We start from the raw sequence: 19,932 nt of genomic DNA on the forward strand, positions 1-19,932 counted from the left end.
ACTTCCAGCAGAGCACCCAGCAGAGCCTGGCTCGTGGACAGACATGGAGCCGGGCAGGGCAGCCTAGCACCAGAGCAGAGGGGCTTCTGACACTGCAGGATAGGGGGTGGCCAGCACCAGCAACTTGGGACCACCTTTTTTTTTTTAAAGATTTATCTACTTGTACAAGAACTGGGGTACTGGCCAGATGTGTGGGAGGGTGAGGGGATTCATCAGAGACAGAGCAGGGGAACAGAACAGGCAGACTGATGAAATACACTGCTGAAGGGAGCAGCGGGCAAGTCAGGAGAGGTCTGCTTCTTCATGTGGGATTCTCGCCGGCCGGTAGGGATCAAACCCATGCTGCAGAGGCTGCAGACAGCTACACAGTATGGCACTCAACCACCTGCACCACCAGGGAGGCCAATGGGACCACCTTTTGAAGAGTGGCTCACACCATCTTCTTCCCTGCCATGTTGCTGGTAAGCTCTGATGTTCAGAAAAAAGATCAGTAGCAACCATGGATGAAACACATCAATCTCTAGGAGAATACATCAATCTCTAGGAGAAAATACTCAGTGAATTCCACTGTGGAAATGAGTGGCTATGGAAGTAACCTGGGGCACACAGGCTACTTTGAGGAAATAAGACATTAGAGAGTCAAGTCCTATGGCTCCAAAGTGAAGCGTCATCCTCTTTATTTCCCCAATACTCAACCCATAAGGGGTGTTTATCAGGGGTTTGTCAAGCTGAACACACTAATGGGAAATCTAGACTTCAGGGAGCTCTAGGCAAGCAGTGGACTGAATGTTAACCTCAGAGGCGAAGACAGGAAGAACTCGCTCAGCAGGTTGGTGACCATCAGAGAACATGGACCCTGTGGACCCTGCTGAGGATCTGAGGTTCTATTGTCAGACAGATGATGCTTCAAATCCCAGTTACTACCTATATGAACTCTGGCTGATCTTTTAATCTAAGTCTCAGTGTCATCACATACAGGAAAGAATATACTTTCCTTAAAAGTTGATGTGAGGATAAAATGAATTAATAGATGTACATCTCTTAGGACAGGGACTCTTCTGATTGGAAAGCAGGCAAAAAGAAACCCTATAACCAGTCTGAAATCAAACAATAAATAGCTAATTTAACTGTGGTCAGTCAGTTAACAAAAAGGCCTGATCCAAGTGGAGAGGAGTTGACAGAGGCAATTTAGAGGATGCCATCTTTTTTGCACTAAATATAAAAACTTGTATTGAATTAGCTGGGCTCTTATAGGGCTATTTCTCTATGTTGGGGGGTAAAGGTCACATCTCTATGAAACAATTTGGAATGTCGCTGAGATGTGCAAAGCAAATAAGCTGAGTTGGAAAGAGATCATTTGTAGTGTTAAACACACCCCCTACCTGCCTGAATAAGGGAAGTGTGCATTTCAACTTCCTCTTGTTACCTTGAAGAAAAAAACCCAAGGGTAGTCTACACATGGAATTGAGGGCAACGTCAGTATCTGCAGACCTAAAAGTCCCCAAAAGATCAGGCTTTATAGAGAAGGAAAAAAGCTCATGACTAGGAGGTGGTTTGGGATCCAAAGCAATTCTAGATCCCTGTTACCTGGTTACCGTCTGAGCGCTAGCTGTTAAGAGTTCCACTAGTATAATGAGTCAGCCTTCTACTCTCTCTCCTTGAACCCCAATTACTGCTACAAATCATTACCTATGTCACCTGGTTTCCATTTACTCAGCACTTTGGTTGACTCATGACTTGGGCTTACTCACAATTCTGTCATTCATGATCTTTCACAGTCCTCTTGTCCATGGCTTGGCTGCCTTCATTCCCTTGATTTCTTTTCGGAAACTCTGATTTGTCGGATTTAATCCCCATTATTTTGGTTGAACCAAGCTCTTGATCCATGACCTCATTTGTCCACAGATTGTCCTTGACCCGATGTCCACATCTGGTCTATTCAGCCATGGCCAGGAAAACAAGGTCACAGCAGCACCATCAGGAACATATTTTTTTAAAAAATAGCCCAAAATCTTTCTCAAATAGGGAGGAATGTGACCTCCAGAAGAGGACCATAGTCTTTGCATGCATTCTGAAGAGTTCTATCCTCTGCAGCAAGTATCTCAAATGAGAAACCGGAGCCGAGTAGGAACAAATTATCTAGAATCTTTAAACTCAGAAAAGGTTTGAGCTTTAATAAAGGACAGGCTAGACTGTGACCAGAGAAGTCACCTAGGACACTAGGAGAGAAAAGAGCTATAATTTGGTACCAATTTTATATTAGAATAAAGACCACTGGGGTGTAACAAATAGTTGATACTTATATTAGGAGACTAAATAAGAAACTACTGTTCAGAGTATTTCCTGTTATTGAATTATTTTCCCATCTCTTTTGAAATTTTTGTACTCCTCATTATTTAGTAGTATGGAAATTACAACCCATCTCCCCAGTGGTAACGGAAAAGTGAGGCATGTAAAATAGTTATGCACACCCAGTGTGAGAACTACCAAGGAGAAGATGAATCTCAGAACTGTATCTCTCCCCATAGAGTTTGTTCTTTGGGACTCCTGTTTATTTGGGCTTTTGTTTACATAACCAAGAGTGGCCTATGCAGATGTGGCAACGAAATATATAGTGATATCCTAGAAGAGATCCTGGAACAGAAAAAAGGCACTAGGGAAAAGTCAGATAAATCTGAATAAACTATGGACTTCAGTTAATAATGTATCAGTATGGGTTCATTGGTTGTAATAAATGTACCATAGATATAAGATGCTAATGATAAGGGAAAGTTGGTGTGGCCATGATCGGGAGAGACTTATGGGAACTGCTTGTACAAGTGATTCAATTTTTCTGAGATTTCAAAACTGCTCAAAAAAATAAAGTCTATAACAATAGTAAAAAAAAAAAATAAGTCCATCCCTAATAAAACATAATTTAGACTGTTCAGTCCACTTAAATGGCAAGGGATTGAGGACATTGCAAATAATCAGGATAAAAGATGAATTATGTAACTAAGAGAAGATAAAGAGAGAAAAAGTTAAGACCATCATTTGTGGAGCCACCATTTGACCTTGTCAACAACTAGACATCCAAACTGTCATCCTTTATTCTTCAGCTTGCAGCATTAACTAAATAACAGGAAAAAAAAATGAATCAGGAAAAACCCCACACTGCAACCCTAAAGCTAGAACTCTGAACTTCACATCTCCACAGGCTGTTACTTGACTTAAAAAAATGAGTGGTAGAAAGTGCCAAACAGGTAGAACTTGACAGAGGACTGGAACAGAACAGTGAGTCCCTCATAATGGAAAGCATCTAACGAGAGGCATTTCAGACATAATCAGCTCAGGAAAGAAATTCGGCAGAACAGAATGAACGTTCTAATTCAATTTATTTTATTATATTGATAATGCATTTTCATAGCGCTTTTTTTTTTTGCCAAGATTGTCAAGCACATTAGGCTAAGGCCTGCACAACAGAATTCAGAATATTGAATAGGAGAACTGCACTGTAAAATTCCTCACCTTCAAAAGTCTTAAAGGAAATTCACAAAACTATTTGGGAGGTAGATATGATTTTGGCATAGAAGCTACCTGGGGAAAAGTTTTTATCAAGGGTTTACTTCTTATTTTTTTCCAACGGTTTCTTGAAAGAGAACTGCCACACCTGTTTGCCAATCTTCATGGTCAAGATGGAAAAGTAAAGCCAACTAGATGGCTGTGAGCTGAGGATGACAGTTCATTCAGGCTCCTATGCTGTCTTCCCCTCCTGCTTGGTTCAGGGTCCACCTTTCTGTCTTTATCAAGGCTATCACAGTGAACAGAAACTTAATTCAATCTGCTCAGATAGCAGGGGGTTTTCTTTTTCAAATAAAACAGATAATTTAATAGATGTTCTAAAGCCAGAAGTGAAGTAGAGCTGAGTCATGTAGGAACAGGAACAAGGGGTTTCAATAGAGGGACTGCACCTACCCTCAGGGGTCCATGGTCTCTCGGTGCTGCTCCCCTCAGCCCCTGCCTTTGTCCCTCTCTGTAGGCTGGTTTTCAGGCTTATCCAGGGCCTCTCTGCTGTCTCATAGTTCAGGCTGCATGTGGGGTGCAGGCTTGGTATCCCCCTTTTCGTGCCCTTTCCATCTAGACATGCACCATCTGACTCTTCCTTTCATGTCTCAATTGCAGATGTTCAGGACTGATGGGGTCCCTCGCAGATAATACACCAACCTCTTCCACGGACTGGGTTGGGGAGAAAGTGGTGGGGAAAGGAAAGTGGGGACCCTAAGGATGGAATGTAAGAAGGGAGGAAGTGTGACTTATTAATGGTCCCAAGGACCTTTAACTATTAATTTCTATTATTTTACTAATAACTTGTATTTCTTTATAGAAAAACAGAAAATTAAGATAAGCAAACACATTTTTTTAAAAAAATTTATTTATGTATACAAGAGCTGGGGTACAGGCCAGAGATGCTGGGGGTAAGAGGATTCACCAGAGACAGAGTAGGGAACAGAACAGGCAGATTGACCGAGGTACACTGTTGAGGGGAGCAGCAAGTGAGACAGGAGAGGTCTGCTGCGCCATGTGGGGAGCTCCCTGGCAGGCTGGGGATTGAACTCGTGCTGCAGAGATTGCAGACTGCTTCATAGTGTGGTGCTTAACCCCTTGCACCACCAGGGAGGCCCAGTAAACACATTTTTAAGTGCCTATAATCCTAGCATCCAAATTTAACTATTATAAACATTTTGGTACATCCTTTCATAATTTTTAAAATATACCATATTTGTATACGTTTTTAACAAAAGAAGGATCACTTTAAAGACACTACTTAAAATCTACATCTCACTAAAAAAATACAAATATATTGACTATATTTCCATGGCCATAATTATAAATCAATATCACTTTGGCTGCCGCATAATATTCATTTTATGGAGGTGCCAAATTCAACCAGAGCCTTTGTGCTGATGTTTAAGTTGTTTCAACTTCTTTCTTGTGATTAACAAAAGTACTCCAATCACTACCCTTACACACATATGTCTATACAATCTCCTATAACTTTCTTTAGTATAAATTCAAGTGGTCTGGCTGGGTTAGAAGGCATGAGACATATGACTTGAATATTTTGCACACACGTGGTTCCAATGTACATTTGCATGGATATTATATCTGTTTGATATGCCAATCTCTCCATATCCTGGATACTGTCATTCTCTCAAACTACCTCAGTTTCTGCTGACCTCACTTATTTTTCCCTAACTCATCATCCATGTGGCCAAGGGCTAAAGTCATCATGGCTCCAGTTATATCAGTGACACCATGTTTATGACTCTCTGTGGCCAGATGTTTCATTTGAGAGAGCATTATTTTCAGCCTGACCTTTATTTGCCTCACTGTCTTTTTTCTTCCTCCAGTATTTATATTGAGCATCTGCCTTTCCTTTACCAGATGGGATGAATCCAGAAGTGTAGCTTTCTTTCTCTATTTAAAGCTGTCAAATATACCATTTCCAGGTTTAGCCAAAGAGTTTACTTAATGTTCATCTTTGGTCAAATCGTACAGACATATCTTGCTGAAAAAAAAATTGACGCTCTGGTAAATTATCTGAGGGCCTTATTCTGAATCAGGCTTCGACATAATAATATTTGTGTTTTGTTTAGAGGAAACACTTTTCATTTACCTATCCGCTCAATTATTTACTCATTCAACCATCCATGTTTGCCAAGGAAAATTAAGCTATAAATATTTTGAGTTTATTAGGGAAGATTTTTTGATACAGTCATGCTTAGGTAGATCTTTGATATTAATTTACCAGCAAAGACAAATGAGGAGCAGATAGATATTTATGTGACAAATTTAGGTGATTGATGACAAAATATTTTAATGATTTTTAATATAAGCAAAACATGTTTATTTTAGGAATTCCTTCATAAGAATCAAAAAACAAAAAATCATCTGTAATTATATAACCTAAAAGTAATCAACAGAAACAGCACATTAATTACTACTTCCTGAATAATTTTCTTGAGCATAATCCCAAATAACAAGACTAAAGAATCACTTCCAAAAGGGCCTTCAGGATACCACTGAAAACAACTTTAAACTGGTTGTTTACATAAAATAAGTAATAATTACCCAATAGGAAGAAAAGTAGGCATCTGGTCTGTGCTAAAAAGAAAGAAAAAGTAAAGGGGTGATTGTATGAAAATGAAGACCTGGAGAAGAAATTAACAGAAAATTACACAAAAAGAATGGAAATCATTAGAGGTTTATAAAAGCAAAGGGGAAAATATTGGAGAAGGGAGTAGACTAGGACTGCATCAAAGCATATCCTTTTATTAATCACAGCTCTTACAATGGTTGCTAGTGAATAGAAATTAAATGTGAAGCAGGGCACACACAAAGAGGGGGCCTTATTTGAAAGCAGACCGGTACATTTCCAGAAGAAAAGATTAAATAACCAAATCCATGAGAGTTAAGCAGTGTCTCTCAGACAATAGGAATAAGTAGATCACGTGACAACACGTGCTAGAAATCATAACTGCCAAGAGCTGGCAAGCTCCTAGCCCAAGCCTCTCTCAGCCTGAGGGGGACTGACTTTCTTTCTGCAGTTCCAGTTAGGAAACTCCAGATATTCCTTTCATGTGTGCCTCTCCTCACCCCAACCCAATCACCAGTGAGTGATGAGATAGGTGGCATCAGTGAGAGCATAGTGGCTGCCTCTAGAGCTACATGGTATGGTAGAAGAAACAGCCGTTCCCACGAGAGAGTGGGATTGTTTCCAGAAGTTTCTAGACAGACAAACTATATTACTGTTCTCAAAGCAGCATGAGTCCAAACCATTTGGAAATAGTCTGAGCTGGAGGAACAGAAGATCTTTGTAGCTTCTTACCTTCCCATGAAACATATAACTGCAGGCTCCTCCATGGGTCACCCCACCGATGCCTGTTTGGTTGAGGGTTGCTGTCGACTCCTGGCAGTAGCCCTCAAACCCCTTGCACAGTCCAAAGAAATAGAGTGCCCAGAAAAACAGATTCCCCCAATGCCAACTGACGTGTTTTCTTGCTCAAGAGTCTTACAAATTTCAAATTTGAAACTGAGCCCTTATATTATAATTTGTGAACAAGCCAAACCAATAGAGGGCATCTATGAGGCAAAGAGCGTTGGGAGAGGGTGGTGCCAGTGCTGGATGGGAACTCCAGCAGGCTGAGCAGTGTGTCACCATCCAAAGGAGTTAGTCATGAAGAGATGGGGAAACGAAACGGGTAGTGAGGCAGGGAGATATTGGCGAGGAGAAGAAACAGCCTGTGAGTCAGGTCTTAACTTTGGAACAAGAAGCTCTGGCTTTTAGAGAAAACATTCCAGAAGCATTTCATTTACCCTCAGAAAACACTACGTACCCAAAGCTGTTTAATTTTATTTTTCTTTTTTTCTCTAGCTATCTTGAGATAGCTGGCCTTGGCCTAGCTATCTTGTCTCCCCTACACTTATCTAGTGCTCTGATTAAATCAAGTAATATTTGCTTCACAGGCATTCTGACCATTTCTGTCACCCAGGTTTTAAAAACCAGGCCATCACTCTGAGCCATCTGTCCTGCTGGATTATAAACTGCATAAGAGCCAGTGTCTATTTGAGGTCATTTTGTACTACTCTCCTCTCACATTCTTGTATAGTGGGGCTAGTTGGACTCAGTAAATGTTTGCTTAATTGAATCAATATAGTGCCATAAAATCCACGGCCATAATAATGATACCTACAATTAGAAGAGGCTGACAGCACATTCTGTAAGTAAGATTTTACTAACCCCCCTTTCAGTTACTTTTAAAATCTTTTCAATTCACTTCAACCAACATTTAAGTGGTCTGCTCTGGACAACATACTGTGTGAGAGTCTTGCAAGTTTCAGTGAAATTAGCACTACAGCTCCCAAAAGGCAGACACTCCTAATGAAAAGTTAGGTCACACAGAAATAAAGAGTAGGCAAGCTAAAGCTGAACCATTATTTGCTGTCAAGATGTGGGGGATGAAGCTGACAGCTTCAAGCTGGCTACAGATCCCAACCCCCTTCAGCAACTCTTGCTTCAAAAAACCCAACAGGCTAAACCCAGCATTTTGCTGCTGCTGCTGTTGCTGTTTTAAGAACAAGCAGAGTGAGTCAGAGGGCCAGTTTTTTTTCTCTCCAATGTGTTCTCCAGAGAAGGGCACAGGGAGTATTTGAAGAGTCACAATTAATGTGAAGATAGTGCCTTATATGAACTAGATCATTCAGGAACCATTTTGCAAACTACTTAAAACTCTGATGAACTTAAATGCACATTTGGACACTTCTCAGTATGGTATAGGGTTTTACCCCCATTATGTTATTTCCCTTTTGTGAGTATAAAGATTGTTTTCTGCATTAGGCGAAAGAAAAAAAAAAGTTTAACTCAGTGTCATATGCAACATTGAAGAAGATTCCTTTCCCAATGTTGGAAATTTTTCAGGGAAAAAAGGAGCAAAGCCAATTCAGAAAAGAAATTTAAACTTCCCAGGTAACCCAATTCATCCATGAGATTGAATTTTTGCTTCTTAGTCATCCTGGGGGGAAAATGAGTATGACACAGGAGTGACAGTAAGAGGGAAGATACCATATTTGATGGACTGTCACATGTATTTCATCATCTTGACAGAAGGGAGACCTAGGGAACAGAAACAGAACTTCTAGTCCGACCACATCTCACTTCTAAATTCAGACTACTTCCCATGAAGGCCTGGCCTCTCTCTGCCTCCACTATATACAAAGGAACCAACAATTCCTGCAGCCTCTTCTCCCCAACCATGTTCAATGTACAGAAAGATGACTATCTTCCATACTTCCATCAGAAAAAATACCGTCAAATACAAGTTGAAATTTATATACCTACATCAATCTGCATATTTTATGTAAAATGTATTACATATGCACATACTATATATACATATGTTCCATGAACATAGGATATGGGTAACATATTATATATGCATATATCTATGTTTTCTTCCCCCAACTAGATTGTGGGCTACCAGCAGGAGCCCCTAAATTGAGGCATTCAACTAATTTTTTTCTTCTATACTATTCTTTTGGTTTTTTTCCTTCACTGTTCACTTTGATTTCTAGTTCTCTAAGCTCTAGTCACACTTGCCAACTCTACACCAGGATATAGTTCTCTTCAAGGATTGAAACACCAACTGAATGTCCTTATCCCATCTTTGCTGCCAGCTTTCATCTTAGTATATATTGCTCAACATCATTGCGTCATATCTTTTCCTCAAGAAGCTACTTCTGAATCCCTCAAACTTCACTTTTTTGGTCTGTGAATTTATTTTACCTGCTTTTCTCAGATTTTTTAAAATCATCTCAAGAATGAGACACTCAAAACCTTGGTTAAGTGTGAGTACATAGTGGCTCTTGTCAACTGTGGGGTTCACTGGGCAGTGATATGACTGAGACATTTTATTGGTTGTCATGTTTAAGTAATCCATCTAAACAGGTCAGGTTTCCCAGAATAGACTCTCCCAGGCTCCTATGTAAAGGGGAAAGACCCAATTGCCCAACCATATTCTGGAAACCATGTTGACCAAGACTAAAGGGAGTGTCAGTGTTTGGTTTGTAAATGTTCACTGGGTCCTCTTGTTTTCAGTAAACTGTATTTGTTTCCTATTTTTAGTCTAACAATTACACATATTTAATGTCCAGGAATACATATCTAGTATTCTAAAGTTCTATAATTCAGAATATAAAAAAGTTTCCCTGCAAGAAAACCAAGGTGTTAGTAGGACTGGATTCCTTTTTGGAGGCTGTAGGGAAAATCCATTTCCCTCCCCTTTCTACCATCTAGAGGCTCCCAAAACTCCCTGGCTCATGGCTCCTTCCTCCACCTTCAATGTTAGCAATAGCAGTCAAGTCCTTCTAATGCTGGCATTTTTCTGAAGCTTCGGTCTTCCCCTTATAAGGACTGTCATGATTAGGCCATGACTGTCATATTAGGCCAACCCAGATAACCCCCCATTTCAAATACGGGTTATTAATAATGCTAATTCTACCTGCAACCTTAAGTCCCCTTTACCATGTAACTAAATATGGTTCATATGTTATGATTGGATTGGATATGGTCTTCTTTGATGGTTATTTTTTGTTTAACACAGTATCTGAGTCCTCAGTTGTACCTAGAGCATCAACAAGCCTAGAGATCCTTGATTTTATCTCTTATCATAATCCTAATTTCCTGTTCTCTCTGTGTTGGAAAGTAGAGAGGGTGACAATGACTAGAAAGACTCGGAAAAGAAATAAGTTTTCTCAGTCAAACTACAGTACTTCTTAAAGAGAATTTCAGTGAATCCTCCTGTTTTTTCTCTGTACCTTCACTGAGGCTTTGAAAGATTTTTGGATTACACAAAGACATTAACTTACTTCTTGGCTTTCTTCATTGCCAGTTTAGGCTTGAGCTTTCTGAGGTATCTTTAAGTCAGTTACCATTCATGTGTTTTCTTTCCAGCTTTCAAAATTTCATTACTGTTATCTTCTGTCTTTGTTGTGAGTTTTTACTTTCTCTTGGCATTCACAAATAGGAAGTCCTTCAGCATCTTTTATGACAGGTTACTGTAGGAAATAATTTTGAAACATACCCAATTAACAACACATTAAAGTCAGTTATACAACACCTTAAAGTCAGTTATACTGATTTTTTGCTAATTTTAGATAAATATACCATTTAAAAGTGGGTATAAATAGCCATCTGAAATGGAGTCAAGTTTTCTAATATCCTGACAGTCCACAGTTCACAGCTCACTGTTTTAAATCAAAATAGCAAGTACTAAGATCCAAAATCTCAATTTATAAATATGCACAATGCCTTGCCTTGTTGGCATTCATTAGTTGATTTTATTTTCATCAACTATTCATCATCTGAATAGTTATTTAGTTTTCAAGTTTGATCATCAGAGAAATTATCTGAAATATTGCGGTGAGTCTTTCAACAGAACAGGCCTTTCACATGTTTGAAGGAAGATTGCTTTGTTTTTGGCTCTGTTTGTCAAACCAAAACAGGATGAAGCTCTAACCAATAGAATAATAACTGTGTCCAATCCAAATTAGGAGGCCCCAGGAATACAATCATCATTACACTGAAACGTCTCATAATTTTTCTCAGTACTTGGCTTTTGTTAATTTAGTTGCAATTAAATGTGCTTATTTTAGCCCTAAATTCAGGGATAATAGCTGATTCACAGACTCCATAGGCACAAAGACTTTCTATAGCAAACAATGAGTGTAAAAGGATGCAAGCATCTCATGACCTTCCTTAGTTACTAATGAATTTGTTGTTTCTCTTGCATACTCCAATGATTTGTGCCATTTCCTAAATTGACACAGAAAGTCAGTATCTTGACATCAGTGTAAAAAAATAATAACAGTACAAAACACAACAAAGCAAAAACGGACAATTATAAATCAGAGACATACTGCAGGGGAGGAGGCAGGTGAGGGGTCAAAGGGAGGGAGGGAGGAGCACAGGGGACTGAGGTGATGGTGCACAGGTACACTGGGGAAGGAAATTCCATGGGGTCTACACCTTAGGGAGTGGGGGAAGCAAATATTGTTTAAAAATGAACAATGACGTAAAAAAATAAAAAAAATTAATATAAAAAATAATAATTAAAAAAAGAAAGTCAATATCTTGGATTGTATTTACCAAAAAATATGGAAGACATGCAATATGGAAACATATAGAAGAACCCAGTGCTAGTGAGAATGCATGCTACCAAATGGTAAAGATGATAGGTGATGATAAGGCCTAATGAGGAAGTGATTAACAGTAACAAAACTAGAATTTTTGAGAGCTTACTATTTCACTTGCTCTCAACAATCCTATGATGTAGGTGTTAGTGTGCACATTCTAAAGAAAAAGCAACTGAGAAAAAGGGGTTAAGTAAACTTCCTAATAGATAGCAGGAAAAGGGTGACACTGGGACTCAGACCCAGGTAGCCTGCATCCCAAAACTCAGACTTTCCCCACTGCACTGCATGGATGAATATTCTACTCCAAAATGAAACAGTAATACATCTTACTCTTGCAACTCTAAAAATGCCCTAAAAACCAATTATATTGGTGTAAGTAGATGTGTATATGGAATTATATCATCTCTTGTCAAAAATTCATTGTCCTGGTGTTTCTTCTTAAATCTCCTTGCAGCCTGCTTTTCACCTTTTGTTTTTATCTGACTGTATTTTTATAAAACACCTATTATGTTGGTGGCCTATTTAACTAACTAGTGTAAAGAGTGATATGCCCTCATGTTTATTGCCATAGTCATAGTCTCTGTTATGTTGTACAGGTGTGCAATCAATGCACCCTTTAAATTCTATGGAGTGTGGTCTTCCTTTTAATTGCAGTAAATTGGTTACACTAATCACTTTGAGTTGTTGGCCAACATATTTATAGATTTCTACCAGGTGTTCTACCAGAAGATAATTGCTTAACAGTGTGGAGTATTTCAAGTGTTGATTGTAAAATCTAATGGTAATGCCAAATACTGGCTTCATCATTCATTCACTCCATTCATTCATTCATTCACTCACTCATTCAAAAAATCACATTGTGTGTCTTTTATGTGCCAGTCATGGAAATAAACATTGGCAAAATAAAAGGATAAGAGACATTACCTGAAGTACATAATTTCACAACTTAGTGGATAATACAATGAAATAAAATATTATGAGCCCTGGGCCTCCCCGGTGGCGCAGCGGTTGAGCGCTCGGTTGCGAAGCTGCCCGCAACCTCTGCGGTGCCGGTTCGATTCCCGGCTGCTCCCCAGCCTCCGGAGGAGGGTCCCACATGGCGCGCAGACCTCTCCTGCGGCCCGCTGCTCCCCTCAGCAGTGTACTTCGGTCCTTCTGCCTGCTCTGCTCCCCGCTCTGGCTCTGGTGAATTCTCTCACCCTCCCGCGCTTCTGACTGTACCCAGTGCATGTATAAACAAAAAAGCAACAAACAAAATAAATAAATAAAATAAAGCATGCCTCTATAAAAAAAAAAAAAAAAAAATATTATGAGCCCTGAGGAGAAAAAAGAGATAGATACATAAAATTTTCCACAATAGTCCAAAGGACTGAATGACTAACTCTGCTTTGGAATTATGCAGTCAGAGTGGAAAAGGAGATAATGCCACTTGAAAAATGTGCAGGAATTCACCAGTGGGGGCAACAGAGCAGGTCCCTGGAACATCAGCACATTTTATGTGGTTGACACATGGGGAAAGAGGAGGCTGTGTCAGCTGGTGGATTCCAACTGTGAGGAAATTTTTATTTTAGGGAAAGAACTTCAAATGTTTTGTTCTTATTAACAGTAGAGAATTACGGGAAAGTTTTAATCAGATGGGATCATCATGTTGTCCTGCAATTTTCTGTGTACAAATCTGTCTCCCCGGGAGACCAGTCACAAGGGTCTTCACATCAGAGGTGCTCTCTACAGTTCAGTGAACCTTAAATGAAACACGCAACTCATAGACTATATTATAATGGAATAATATGCTATAATAATTGATTAGGTTCAGTTGGAAGGCAATGAAATCACGTGGAAAACTTGTATTTGTGCAGCTATGAAAAATGAGAAACTGATCAAAACCGTGACAATGAGAACCAAAGTGGGAAGCCACTTGAACACAACAGTGAAATGGGCCAGTAGCTACTCTACCGTTGTCCCTGTGAAATCTCATGAACAGGTGTGAAAAGAACCCACAATAATGTTGTGTAATAAGATTACTCAGTTTATTGAGGAGCAGGCAAAATCCTGTCCTGCCACCACCTCTGAATGCCACACGATCTTGTTCGGGGCTAAAGCTATCAAACTTCCCTCATAAGTAAGTGACAAAACAGGTCTACCTTGAACTTGAAACCATATCCCTTGTTGTAACTCACAGTTTTTATCACATACTTTAGGTATAATCACATTACTTTTATATGAACTGTCGGAAATTCAAACTCTGCCTTTTCCTAATCTAACTTGGGTTAGACCTGCTGACTTCCACCGTCAGCAAAATTCCATAACTGCAGTGGGAAAGTCATACTAGGCACAAGGGTTTAGAAATAAGAGAGGTTGAGAGTTGACAACACGTGGAGAATGTAGATGAGAAACTAGAGTGAGGCCTCGGTGCACGTAAGAACCATGCTTTATAGCTGCAGCAGGAATCTGTGATGGCCTGAAGAGCTAAGGAATAAATGAAACTATTCCAAGGCAAGTGCTTAGAGGAAGTAATAGACCAACATTAAGAACCATTACAAAAGGGAAACTACTTTCTTACTACAATACCATTAGTGCTATATATTCATAAAAATGAATAGAAATTTTTCTTTTCCTGTTTCTGGGAAACATGTCTTCCAGCAAAAGCAGTAGAAACAGGTTTTGTTTTGTTTTGTTTTTTTAAATCTACACTATTTTCAACTCTCTAAAGTTCCTCCAGTGGACTCAAATTGTTCTTTTTAAAAAAAAAATTATTTATTTATGTATACAAGAACTGCGTACAGGCCAGAGGTGTGGGTGGTGTCAGGATTCACCAGAGACAGAGTGGGGAACAGAACAGGCAGATGGACTGAAATACACTGCTGAGGGGAGCAGCGGACAAGCAGCAGAGGTCTGCTGCACCATGTGGGGAGTTCCCTGACCGGGGATTGAACTCGGGCTGCAGTGGCTGTGGATAGCTTCATAGGTTGCATCTTAACCCCTTGTGCCACCAGGGAGGCCCTCAAATTGTTCTTGATTAAAACTTGTTTCTTCGCCAAACTCAAACCAGGAGCAACTATTTTTCCTCATTCCCTCTGTCCCAATCATAATCAGAAGTGCAAAGGACCTCAAATTTATATCATTGCATGATATCTTTTTAGCGACAAGATTTTCCTAAGGGTGACAATTATGAGTGGAAAAAATCAAACATTGAGAATCCATTGCATGCACAAACATGATTAATTCTCACATCACATACCCAAAAACAAAAAGAAAGCATGATCAATATCAGAGCACTATGCTGAGAAAGGCAAATGACATTAGAAAAATCATCCAGCTCTGAACAGAAACAAGGTTTCAAGGAAAAGAGCTGCCCTTAGTGGAGGTGATGAGTTTGGCCTTAGGCAATGTTGTTTTTGAAGGAAGGAAAATACTTTGTGTCTTGGTAAATAGTCTGTCCTCAATCTCTATTCCGTTTTAGGTAAGAAAATACAGAATAAAAATAAAAGATGTTTAAAACCTATAAAAAAACATTTTTGAATTTTAAGAATTAAATAAATGAGAGCACTAAAAAGTAATTTCATACAAAACTGAGATTTTTATAGTGGACTCTCATAATAGTAGTTGCCATTTCATCCTTTATTCTTCATATCTACAGCTTGGCATCTCCCTTTTCAGAACTGTAGTCTTAAAAATTCACAGGAAACAGACATTTTTATATTTAAAACATTAATACTCAACAACCTAAATGTCTACGCCCACAATGCCAATCATGAGCTCCTTAAGTTGATGAATAAAAGCAGGAAAATGCATCTGTTCTGAGTGGCCTTTCCATCTTAACTGACTCATTTTTGGGGCCCAACAATCTGTGGTTTGCCAGCAGGTTCACATGCCAGCACTTGTGCCAGAGTGATACCATGTAACCTTATCAATAATCAGCAGCAAAGTTCAGTGTAAACAGAAATGCAGAAATAGGTTAACAACAGATATCCTCATGGAGATCCAGCCGAAAAGCATATTGTTTCTCACTGTTTATCAGCATCAAACCATAACGACGCCTTTATTTTTTTTGGCAAAAGGGTCATCTCGATCAGCCTGCGTGTTGGCTTGTTAATTTTTTGTTTTTCCAGTGAGTCAGTTGATATGGAAATGTTACTTCATATAAGTAACTATTATTCATATATTTTTAAAAATACCAAATGTTTATGTAAATCATCTCTCCCTTTGACACATACTTGCACACATGCACACGCACATGCACTCCAATGCTCTTTGTGTCTGTCCATGTAGGTGAGAGAAAGGAAAGAGAGTGAGATGAGAGTGTGCCATTCAGCTTGAGAGATCAAACACATGCTGGGTGTTTGGCTCTGGAAATTGGGAGAGAGGTTCTGTGTGGAGACAGAGATACAGGAGTCATCTGCTTACCCTATATCTCTCTGTGCAGAATTGAAAAGATGTCAGCAGGTGAAATCATATATGGAAGAGAAAGGTGCCTTCATAAGTACCATTACTCTAAATTTTATGTTTATTTCAGTGAAGTTATGGAGTTAGTAATATAGTGAGCTTTGTTTTTGGTTCTGCCAGCGCAGCATGAGATCTTAGCTGGAGATCAGGCAATGATAACATCTCTGCTTTTCTGGTGAACACACCTGTGGACTCCAATCTGCCAATAAAAGTCACTCAGTGGCTTCAGTTATCAAGAACCATCATCCACTTTTAACTGCAACTGCTAAGCTGGAAGACTATAAGCCTGAAGCTGTTGTTCAGTCTTATCTTCTCCACCCCTTGGGGAGAGCTTGCTTCAGGATGATGTTAACACAGAGGAAAAGAGCTTAGAGAGGCGGAGAGGTGGCTTCCTGGTGACATCATCTGGTCTATCAGATCAAGCTGTGCCTGAAGCTGGACTGCCTCTGTCCTTATCACTTGCAACTGAAGGGATCCTGATTAATACAGATACTTGTGGAAATGAGTCAGCATCAGAATAGGAGGAAAGTAAAGGTTCAATCACAGACAAAACTGTTCAAAGAATGAAACATTTTCTTTACAAAATGCAAGGTTTTCAACAAATTATTATTGTGTGGTTTTGCTTGTTTGCTTGAGATATACAGCATCAATCTTCCCAAATCAGAGCTGTAAAGGGACAAGCATTCAGCATTGTGGCAAAGTGATAGAAGATAGAATCATCCCATGAGCTACTGTAATGCCCCCGCTTCTCCAAATGGCTACCTCTGAGGGGCAGCCAATCAAGTAAGCAAACAGTTACAGTCAGTCACTTCTCCCAAAATCTTTTCTGAGACTTAAAATATATATGAGGCTTTTCTCAATTAATATATTTTTCAAATCTCAATCTATTAATCTATACAATCTGCCAGATGAAATGCAGACACTATTAAAAAAATAATGAATGTATAAGACACCTGAACATTTTTGGTGACTGCATGTTCAGAAGAGCAATACCAACTTCACATGATCTGAAAACAATTTGGAGTCATCAGAACCCAGAAAAGCAACCACAATCTTTGAGCTCTACTGTGTGCCAGGGCTATGCTGTCTTGATCCAAACAACAATAAGACTTTGATATCCTTATCCCATTATACAAATAACAAAAGGAGACCCAGTAAGTTGAATGGCTTGCCTAAGTCACAGGGCATTGAAATTATAAGCTACATGCTGAATCCAAAACTCCTTTATACTGCGGTATAGCAGTTACTATCGCTACTTGAGGGGCTATAACATGACCACCTTTGCTACTGGGACTTGATTTGCAAGGATTCTCCCAGATTTTAGGCAAACAAGGGAAAACATGGGAACAAAAACTTTAGAATGTTTGCCAAGACTTTAAATTACTGGAGTTTAAGGAATCGCAAACTTATGTGTGTGATGAGCTCCAAGCCATGCCCTACAGCACTCAAGTTTATCTTACTTTAACATTGACTATTTAGTACAAGAATTATTTTCTTGCCATCTTAGGCAAGAAGTCCTGGAAAGAAAGCACACTCCACTCATCTCCAAACACCTTGAAGCTGGCTAAATAGCTCCTCAGAGGGATAATGACTAGGTGAACATAAACTTAAGGAGGTAGATCCTCCTTGAAGAAGGGTGAGTCAGTGGAACTTCTCTTCCCCTTGACATGCCAAGAAATGACCACCAGGGCAGTTAAATCTAGAATACCATTTGGTTTTACTTATCCAATGGAATGCCAAAAAATCATTTTTTTTAAATTATAAAAGTGAGACTTAGTCACTGTAGGGAAAAAAAAAACGAATTTTTTAATTATCCGTAATCATTATAAATAGCCATAGTTAAATGTTTCTAGTGGGGAATCATTTACATATATGCATACATACAGCTATACTTACAGAGAAATTATATTTTCTCTTAACATTATTATTATATGAGCATTTCCCATATGTTTATGAAGTTGTTAGAAAGTTAATTTTTATAAATAAAATTTTTTATAGTTTAAGGGGGTATAGAATTTGAATTTGATAGTTAATTTCTCATGCTTTGAGGCTATTCCATTATTTTCTTAAGTTTCGTTGCTGAGAAATCTACTAAAAAGTATAATTAGCTTAGAAAGATAATTTTAATAACTGACTTAAATTCTAATCATGTGGGTGCTTTCAAATGCATTTAATCTCTCAGCAACAATAATAGCCAACAATGTTTATTGAGCACCTACTATGTATAAGGCACTAAGGCTAAGCTCTTGAGGGCTATAACAATGAATGTTGTAGATATGTGTGATGATTATAATCCCCTCTTATTCAACATTTTGGCTGTTTGTGATGTTTTACTACTTTAAGAAATGGTGTGATGGGGCCTCCCCGTTGGCGCAGCGGTTGAGCGCTGGGTTGCGAAGCTGCCCGCAGCCTCTGCAGCGCCGGTTCGATCCCCGGCTGCTCCCCGGCAACCAGAGGAGGGTCCCACATGGCACGCAGACCTCTCCTGCCACCCACTGCTCCCCTCAGCAGTGTACTTCGGTCCTTCTGCCTGTTCTGCTCCCCGCTCTGGCTCTGGTGAATTCTCTCACCCTCCCGTGCTTCTGACTGTACCCAGTGCTTGTATAAATAAATAAATAAATAAATCTTTAAAAAAAAAAAAAAAGAAATGGTGTGATGGATGTCTTTCTACAGAAATCTTTCTAAAAGCTTTCAAATTATAATGCAACTCATTTTTTTATCATAAGCATGTATTTCCTATTTTTATACATGTAAGGAATATACTTTTTACCACCGTATATATTTCATATCTGTGTAGCTGTGTGGCTATATATATATAGGTACATATGTATAGGCATAAAAATTTTGTAAAACAATACTGATTCTTACAATGAATTCATTCTTCTCTATTCTTATCTATTCTTCCAAAATTTCTTTTACAGATGAACTGCTCTGGACCACACTGATTTATGACGCACTAATGAAAAAGGGCCCTCAGTGAAAATGTTGCCTTAGAGCATGGTAAAGCACCTTGGTTTTCACTCGAGGATCAAACTCAGTTAGTTATCAACTACCAAGGAAGTATGGAACTTCTGAAAAAGCAAAGCCTCCTGCAAAATCTTAGAAAAACTGATGTTAGAAGAATTGTTACCATCCACCTAAGAAGCAATCAGAAGCAATTGCTACCTCTCAAAGCTGTCATAGTTAAGAGATCAACTAAAGCGAGCAGCCTAGAGGGAGGAGTTTTTATGAAGAAGCTTGGCCAGTAAGAGCGCCAGAAGGCGCCAGAAGCCTTCACCATCAGATTCCTCCTCTGCTGGGGAATAGCCAAAAACAGTGGGAATGTCCTTAACAGTTGTCTTTTGGTTGATAAGAACCATCACAAGAACCAAAAAAAGCATCACAAACCATCACAAAAAAAGCATCAGAGTATCTGCATGGAGGGATTTAAATGTCCACAGATCTTTAACTTTCTTCCTCTTTATAGACCTTGTCATCTTTGGAATAAGATTAATTGTTGAGTTTCTCACATACTCATCACCAAGAAGGAAGAAAAACAATTTTCTGCCTGGAAATCCAATAGGGTTAGAGGTCCAGAAAACCACAGAGGCCCTGGGGTGTAGCCCTTTAGATTTCTTGTGGCCCAGAAAAGAGCATAAGTGGGCTGCAGTTTAGTAGTCTTACAGTGAATGCCACAGTGAGCAGAGACCCGCATTTAACTAGTCTAGGAGGTAGGGCTGTGGGTGCTCACGTGAAGGCTACAGGAGCATATGATTAAAG

The sequence above is a fragment of the Talpa europaea genome, assembly GCF_964194135.1.
Source record: "Talpa europaea genome assembly, chromosome: 3".
Classification (NCBI taxonomy): Eukaryota; Metazoa; Chordata; class Mammalia; order Eulipotyphla; family Talpidae; genus Talpa; species Talpa europaea.